The 8,510-nt window shown below is 40.3% G+C and overlaps 1 protein-coding gene across 3 annotated transcripts in view; it reads left to right on the top strand.

The window, feature by feature from the left end:
* The first annotated feature begins 1,502 nt into the window (after positions 1 to 1,502).
* LOC101845224 overlaps positions 1,503 to 8,510 on the top strand; it is a 36,013-nt gene continuing 29,005 nt past the window's right edge. For 2 of the 3 annotated variants that reach the window (XM_035968256.1, XM_005092513.3), the window contains exon 1: positions 1,600 to 1,717. The gene's annotated coding sequence lies outside the window, so the exon portion shown is untranslated. Of the gene's footprint in view, positions 1,527 to 1,599; positions 1,718 to 8,510 lie in introns of those variants that run through there. The other variant, XM_035968255.1, reaches the window with a different exon arrangement.

Genomic DNA, 8,510 nt, shown 5'->3' with positions numbered 1-8,510 from the left:
GAGCAGATCACCCAAGACTTTTTTTGAAGGCACCGTAACACCAGGGGATGTTGTTGTCTTCTCTGACCCAATGTCAGTACTCCAAGCCGTCGAGGGAGGAGGAGACTACAGAGGTGACGGGAACATTTTCAGCCTTGTAAAAGAGATGGGCACTTCCTGTGGCATCCGGGTCACACAGCAGTGGGTGCCTGGCCATTCTGGAGTACCAGGGAATGAGACTGCAGACCATCTATCAAAGACTGGAGCCACCCTGCCCCAGACAGACACAGCCGCCTCTTTCCAGACCTGCAGAGGGATCATCCAAGCCAAAAGCAGGGACGAGTGGCGAAACAGATGGGCCAACGCAGGAAGATCTCTCTTCGGATACATGGACAAACCCAACTCCAAAGACCCTTCGAATCTCTTATGTAGAGCCGATCAGACATTGATTTTAAGATCCCGCCCAGGACATTTACACACCATACACCAACAAGACCATTAAGAGCATTAACCCCATGTGAGAAACCCATTGCAGACTCTGTGACTACCACGAGGAGACCGTTAACATCTGCTCCTTCACTGCCCAAACCTGGCAGTTCTTTGACGCAGGCTCCTACACACATCTACATACTTACAAAGCCCGTTCTACTCTGGCGTTGGCCAGATGACAAGGACATGTGGTTACGTGGACGTGGGGGAGGCATTGCGCTGCCAAGAGCAAAATGCTCGCAGCTAAAGGGATTTGAAAACAACAACAATAACAACCCCTATACTATAATATGTTGTACCGGCACAGTATGAGCATAGCATTGATAAATCAGCCCATTTACAATTCTTGCATAAGAACATGTTAACCCCCCCCCCCCTTGGGAATGGCCTAAAGACAATTTGAAGTCAGTAGCACCGCCCTTTGCCTGTAGCTCCCTCTGATTACTCTTAGTCTCTGGTGACGCATTCAACATTTTCCCCTCAGTATCGATCAGATCATAGATAGTAGATGCATAATAGTCTATAGGCTATTAACGAAATGTTTTCTGTCCATTGGGAAAGCGACAGTCTATTTAAAGGGATCGCATCATCCCAGATCAGTAAATAAATTGTTTGTGAAAGCGCACAAATTGGTATTTTTGGAATAGGCCTTGGTTAGGCTGAAATAAAATATAACAACGCTATTATTATTACACATTTTATTTAATCTGCTTCGTTTGCTCCAAGGCTCAAGAATGTGAGCGAAAATGGCAGAGACAGATCTACAATACCTAGTGTGTACATAATATTATAATAGCCGACATGAAGGCCTCCAGCTATTATTCTAGATTTGTTTGTCATTTCTTGTCTGCTTCCGTGTGTGTCATGCTGCATAAGACCCTATAAATAGGTTCAGACTACCCGTAGTACCAGTAGTAGGCCTTCTATGTTGGTATGATTTATTTTATGAGAAGTCTATAAACTCCTTTTTGTTTAGTTAAACGACTCTGCTTTAGTTAGACTTCTGCATTCTTTTCTTTGTTTCCTTTCTGTGGTCAAGAAATTCAGACTTGAAATGGGTAAGCTTATTAAAAACGAAACCACGATGTTGGCCACATTCCGCCCTTGTCACATGACCGTCATTTTTACTTTTCTGGGAAATCCCGTTATCCCTTGTCCAAGAAATATTGTGCGAAGTTCGGTGGGACTGCGCCATTTTATGTTTTGGTCTTGGTCCCTGTCGTTTGTAGCGTTTTTGATCAACTCTGAGGTAAGAATATGTTTTTTTAAAGACGTAAGATTGTATTAATGATGCTAGAGGGAAGGCCTGAATTAGACTTTAGGGAGAACATTGCTTAGAAATTCCCTACCGAGACGAAAAAAGTCAAAGAGACATAAATTAAAAAAGGAAGAGGCTCGTCCTAGCCTAGTCTAGCGTACTTAGTGATGGCTAGACTAAGTTAGCCGTACTTGCTCGTGTGTACTTATTTTTAATAGGTGTAGCGTCAATTGCCTCCGAGTGACGCGGGTAAGACTGAAGAATACCGGGCACTACTTGGATATAGTGGTCCCGACTTTTGTGTAGATTCTAGTGTAGGCAACTGAAATATTACCTCAATGTTTTATGTTTTATTTATCAGTAGCCTAGATCTAAATCTAGATCTAGGGCGATTTTGTAGTTTCGTTCGTTAAAGTCAAGAGTAGGGGGTTTCAGGGGGGACCTAAAAAAAATATGGAGGTGTTGTAGTTTCGTTCTGAATTTTATCCTAATTTCATGGGGGGTTTTGCAATTAGGTTGCATCCGTGCTCTTTGTGTAGCCTAATTCAAATAATATTTGGTCTTCAAGACTTCTGGATTTCTTCTCTGGATGTAAACAATAAATGGATCGTGGACTTTAACTAACGGAACTACAAGATCACCAGATCTAGATTTTTCTAGATTCTAAATCTAGCCTACAAAATGAGCTGTAAAATTTCACTTGTTTTTCACGAAGTCAGAAAGACCCCCCCGACTTTAAAAAAAACAAAACATGGGGTGTTTCAGGGGGGTATGCCCCTCTGGATTTGACCATGACTTGATGTTTTTTTGCAATTAGGTTTGAAAGGCTATCTCTCCGGCACGCGAAACAAAAAGTAATCGTTTAGACTTAGAACCAGAAGTAATCGTTCTAATCTAGATGTAGATTTTCTCTAGGTTAAGTTATATTTCCCTGTCACAAAAGTCGGGACCACCATATCCAAGTAGTGCCAAATACCGGACCAGCGGACTGACTTTGCGTATGTCACAACCTTAGGAATTCATAATTTTCCCGTTTTTATAATATCTCTCAATGGAGAATCTCGGACCGGTAGATCTAGATCTAGATCTAGATAAAAACCCCAACCACCGCTCCACCTACCCCACTTTCTCGCGCAATAATGTACGAGTAGTCCGGTATTCTTCAATCTTCCCGTGACGCGGTGTCAATTGACAAAAATTGACTTTTTGTCCACGAAGTACAGCTAGACTGAGAGCTCCAGGGTGCTCCGTACTTAAGTACGGCTAAACTGCCAGTCTAGCCGTACTTAGATCTAGATCTAGGTTTGGCCTTTCGACTCAAGCCTGTTAAGTACACAGGTCTCATTCAGGGTGTCCAGCAAAGTCGCAAAGTCGTAAAAAAGCCGTAAATTCGGCGCCCTGGTCGTAAAGGTCGTAAATGGTAGTAAATTTGCCTTGAAGGTAGTAAAAATTTGGTAAACGGTCGTAAATTAGCCTGCATACTGAATGATGAAGCGAGAAAGACTTTTCAGTGAACCCTAGCCGCGGTACATCACTCCGTTTTTGCAGGTCGCGATTGTGATATAATTATTCGTTCACCTTTTCCCCGTCCGAGAGTACGTTTCACGCGAAAAGCCGGCTATGGCGGCAGGTGGAAGTGTATGTGACACCGAGGCTCGATCGGGAAAATCAAGAACTACTTTCGCTTTCGTTACCACCCTGAAATTTGGCGAAGATAAACTGATAACGCAACATTTGTAATATTATGCAGGTTGTATATAAACGCTGTGTCGCCGTGCAAACAAAATTTAATAATTACTTGGACTCTTCACCGTGCTGTCATTTGTGGGGGTGGGAGGGGGGGGTGGGGTGAAAAGAAAATACAAGCTTTGTCCGATTTTTAGATTGTCAGGTTCGCCAGCGTGACAGGTCAGTGAACCTTCGCGCGAGGCACTACAAGGTACGGCATCGGTGAGCACCGGCGTTTGTTGGGGTCGCCAAAGTTAATTAAAAAGTCGAGCGTTGCGAAGTATAGGACTACGGAGTAGGGCAGGGATTATTGATTTTTAAAAGAGACCCTCGGGGGAGGGGGGGGGGGGGGGAGCGGATGAAGGCAACAACAGAGGACAAAAACTGTAAGCAAATTTAAGAATTTTGATTAGATTTAGAGCCCTCTCCAAAGCGCGCGTTGGTGCAGGCCTTGTGTGGAATCGGGATCCTTCATACCTTGCAAGCCGTGTTATTGAAATAAAGTGTTCGCGTTTCATTTGTTGGGTGATAGTAAATTAGAACAATATTGTAGCTTTCTGTTCAAGACTGGCAGATTTTCAGTGCCACTGCCTCTTGCCCTCTCACAGTTTTTACACCTCTCACACTGAATAGGTTTACTCGAGTCATTACGTGTGTGTGTGTGTGTGTGCGCGTTGTTGTTGTCTAACATGGCCCTGGAAAATGGAGAAGCCGGTTTGGCAGTCACCCTGTGTGTACACATTAGGTATAAATTTACGAAGTGGCTAGCCGTACTTAAGTACGTCTAGCCGTACTTAAGTACGGCTAGACTGCCAGTCTAGCCGTACTTAGATCTAGGTTTGGCCCAATCGACTCAAGCCTGTTAAGTACACAGGTCTCATTAGATCAAGATCTAGATCTAGTAATTATTCAGGTTCAAATACATGCAAGTCAGTAAGGCACCTTTTGGTTTTGTCTGAAATACAAATACTTTTGGCATTGCAAACTAAAAATTTCATTTACAATTCAGCCATCAATATTAAGTACGGCTAGCCTGACAGTCTAGCCGTCCTTAAGTACGGCTAGCCTGGCTGTCTACCCGTACTTAAGTACGGGGAAGTGATCCAGGCTAGGCCATCCTTAGTTTTAGGCCCAATAAACTTTAGTTAACAGCAGGCTAAAAATGCGTGACTGGCTTTAGTGGGTGTGATTTCATCTCAAAAAAATTTGTTTTAGTGACTGCACACTAAAAATGTGTATTTACAATTCAGTAGGCCTATTTTTTGTAAATGGTCAGTCTAGCCATCATATTAAGAATAAGTACGGCTAGACTGCGAGTCTAGCCGTACTTAAGTACGGCTAGCATCTTCCATAAATTTACCCCCCCCCCCCTCCCCTCCCACCTCCACCAGGGCAGTGCTACTGACTGAAATGTCTTTAGGCCATTCCCAAAGGGAGGATATTAACATGTTCTTATGCACAGTAGAATTGTAAATGGGCTGACTTATCAATATCATGCTCATACTGTGCGTAAGGGAAACTGCTGCTTTTTCTGTCCTCTTCTTTGCTATCGTCATTTTCCTCTACTTCTTTTGTATGTTTGTCACACTTGTGAACTATTATTTCCGGGGTGCCTTGATAGTTGAAGCTTGATTCCTCGTTTGGACTTCTCTGTTGACATCCACCCCTTGTCGCTCATATCACCTATGCAGTTGCGAGCGCCGTAAAAACCTTACTAAAACTAAATCTAGCTGCAAGCAAGCTTGTGATCGTCTGTCTTTCCTCCATTTTGTCGACTGGACTTTGTTGTGTGTTCTTTTCGTTCCATATGTTATGTAACTAATAATATATATGTTATTGATGGCGCAAATTCGAGCTGGTGTGGGGCTTGATTTGCTGGGTAAAAATTTTTTTCCAGGTAGTAAATTTTTTCAGGAAATATTGCTCATTAGATCTAGATTCTAGATCTAGTCAGGGTTGGGTTGATTTAAATCAGTTGATTTTTTAAAATTTAAATCAACAACTTGATTTTTAAAATAAAAATCAGTGATTTAAATCACTTTAAAATTTTTTTATTTTTATTCAGTTTTTACATATTTCAACATTCAGAATTCCTTTCCTTGGTTTCATAAAACAGATATAAGGTTTAGTACACTAATATAATCATGCTTAAAAGTCTGCTTTCCCCCTTTCACTGTAAAATAATACAGTATTCAATATACTTTTTTTCCCCATATAATTGGAATCAGAGCTGGGTTGATTTAAATCAGCTGATTTTTTAAATTTTAATCAACTTGATTTTGTGATTTAAATCACTTTTAAAAAAATGTATTCTGTTTTTACATATTTAAGGTTTTATTAAACAGATATGTTTAGTAGACTAATATTTATTATAATCATGCTTAAAAGTCTGCTTTCCCCCCTGTCACTTTAAAATAATACAGTATTCAATTTTCTTTCTTTTCATAATTGAAAGCCAGGGTTGGGTTGATTTAAATCAGGTCGATTTAAATCAGTTAATTTTTAAATATATTTTAAATCAACTTGATTTTAAAAATAAAACTCAATGATTTGAATCACTTTTAAAAAATGTATTGTTTTTACGTCTTTAAACATTCAGAATTCCTTTCCTTGGTTTTATAAAACAGATATAAGGTTTAGTAGACTAATATAATCATGCTTAAAAGTCTGCTTTCCCCCCTGTCACTGTAAGTAGTAAATTAATACTGTATTCAATTTACTTTTTTTTCATAATTGAAATTAGCATTTTCTTTTCCTTTTTAGACAAACACAAGCGCGCACACACACACACGCACACTGTAATAAAATACAAGTTTATCTATGCATAATTACCCCCTCCCCCCCTTTCCTTTTAGACTGACATTTTCTTCATTTTTTGTCTGTAGCCGTAATTCACTGATATATAGCAGATTAAGGCTTTCTTTTGCAGTTGCTTAAATTAATCATTAGTTAAAATAAAGACAATGCATTCTGCACTAAAAGAACATACTTTTAGCCACCAAAAATCCCAAACTGTGTCGACATTAAAAAAAAAAAAAAAAAAAAAAATCTGATTTAAATTTTAAAAATTGATTTTTTAAAGTTTTATTTAAAAAATCAAAAATATCACCAACCCTGGATCTAGTAATTATTCAGGTTCAAATGCATGCAAGTCAGAAAGGCACCTTTTGGTTTTGTCTGAAATATAAATGCTTTAGGCATTGCAAACTAAAAGTATCATTTACAATTCAGCCATCAATATTAAGTACGGGTAGCCTGGCTGTCTACCCGTACTGAAGTATGGCTAGACAAGAAGTCTAGCCGTACTTAAGTACGGCCGGAGATGACTAGTGAGAGATATTTCACTTGCCAGCTGGCCCCTCTTCGCATCATGTTATTTACGCGAGATCGGTGACGTAGTGCCTCAAAACTATGCCACGCCGTACATTTCTGACATAGTCTGTTCCTCTCAAAGTCACTTCCCCTTGTTATTTCCTATAGGGACAGAAGGAGCGAGGAGTCATCTCAGTCAATATATCGGAAGTAGTAGTATGAGGTGAAGTTGGTCAATAAATGTGCGCATAATTAATCAATTCATAAAATTAAAATTTATGCTCCAGAGAAGGAAGAGGAAGCAGAGTTTTTTTAATTGTTTTTTTAGTCTGAGTTTTAAGGCACTTGCTGATGCTGCGTTGCGACAATAAGGTCATATAAGTGTTGAAGAATAGATGCGTCACAAGAGAGTTACATACATAAAACAGGAGGAGGAGGAGAGATAAGGACAATAGGTGCTTGGATATGAAAGGAGGAGTAAACCACACCAGAGCACACGCCAACCACCCACGAAGAAGAAGAAGAAGAGGAAGAAGAAGAAGAAGAAGAAGAAGAAGAAGAAGAAGAAGAAGAAGAAGAAGAGGGAGAAGATCAAGAACTAGAAGAAGAAGAAAATGACAAAGAAAAAGGAGTAGAAGAAGAAGAATAGAAAAGATTTGGCGTATTGTGCGCACTAATGCAATTAGATGCGGGCCAGGAATAAGGAGTGGGGACGTGACCGAGACAGGTCAATAATTGTACCGACCGAGAGAAAACATGCAGTTAGGTATGTTTTGAAATTTTAATCAAAATATTGACTAGAATTACCAGAATGTTCTGACTCCATCTTTCATGTGTGGATGTGGGTATGACGTGACAGTAAAGAAAGAGAAATGGTGTTTAAAAACCCATTCAGACAAACCTCTTTGCTTAATTTACAATGAAAACAATAAGGCGATTCCTCGGTTGTGAGGAACAGACTATTAGTTGTACGGCGTGAAACTTTCACCGGATGCCTGACCCCAATCTCGCCTAAATCGAGGAGTGATGCGTCTCTACTTTTTTGTCTCCGGTACGGCTAGACTGCCAGTCTAGCTGTACTTATCTTAGGCCCTATTAACATTAGAAAACATGAGGTTTAAAATACATGCACTGTCATTAAGGCACCTGGTTTTGTCTCAAATACAAATACTTTAGGTACTGCACACTAAAAATTTATATTTACAATTCAGTAGGCCTATTTTTTTAAATGGTCAGTCTAGCCATCATATTTAGAATAAGTACGGCTAGACTGCCAGTCTAGCCGTCATTAAGTACGGCTAGACTGCCAGTCTAGCCATCATTAAGTACGGCTACTAGCCTCTTCCTTTTGTCAATTGCCACCGAGTGAAGCAGTGTCAAGTCTGAAAACAACTCTATCTTTAGCATTTATACATATGATGTCTAATGGGTCAATTTGTTCTCAACTAATTTCATTGGACGAGCATCTAGTCTAGAGCTACGGTACCAACTTGGGGTGTTTTCAATGAGACGTAGGCCTAGATCTAGGCTAGCCTTAGCGTACACTTTGGTGTAGAACCAACACAGACAATTCTAGAAGTAGAAGGTCGCTAACGCACACAGACTCAAGCAGAAATTCATGTTATACTGGGGAACATAAATTGGGAGACGGGGGTCAGGAAAAGACACACACACACACACACACACACACACACACACACACACACACACACACACACACACACACACACACACACACACACAT

The sequence above is a fragment of the Aplysia californica genome, unplaced genomic scaffold, assembly GCF_000002075.1.
Source record: "Aplysia californica isolate F4 #8 unplaced genomic scaffold, AplCal3.0 scaffold00047, whole genome shotgun sequence".
NCBI classification, from domain to species: Eukaryota; Metazoa; Mollusca; class Gastropoda; order Aplysiida; family Aplysiidae; genus Aplysia; species Aplysia californica.
Note: the sequence above shows the minus strand (reverse complement) of the source record. Positions and strands in the feature narration are given on the sequence as shown.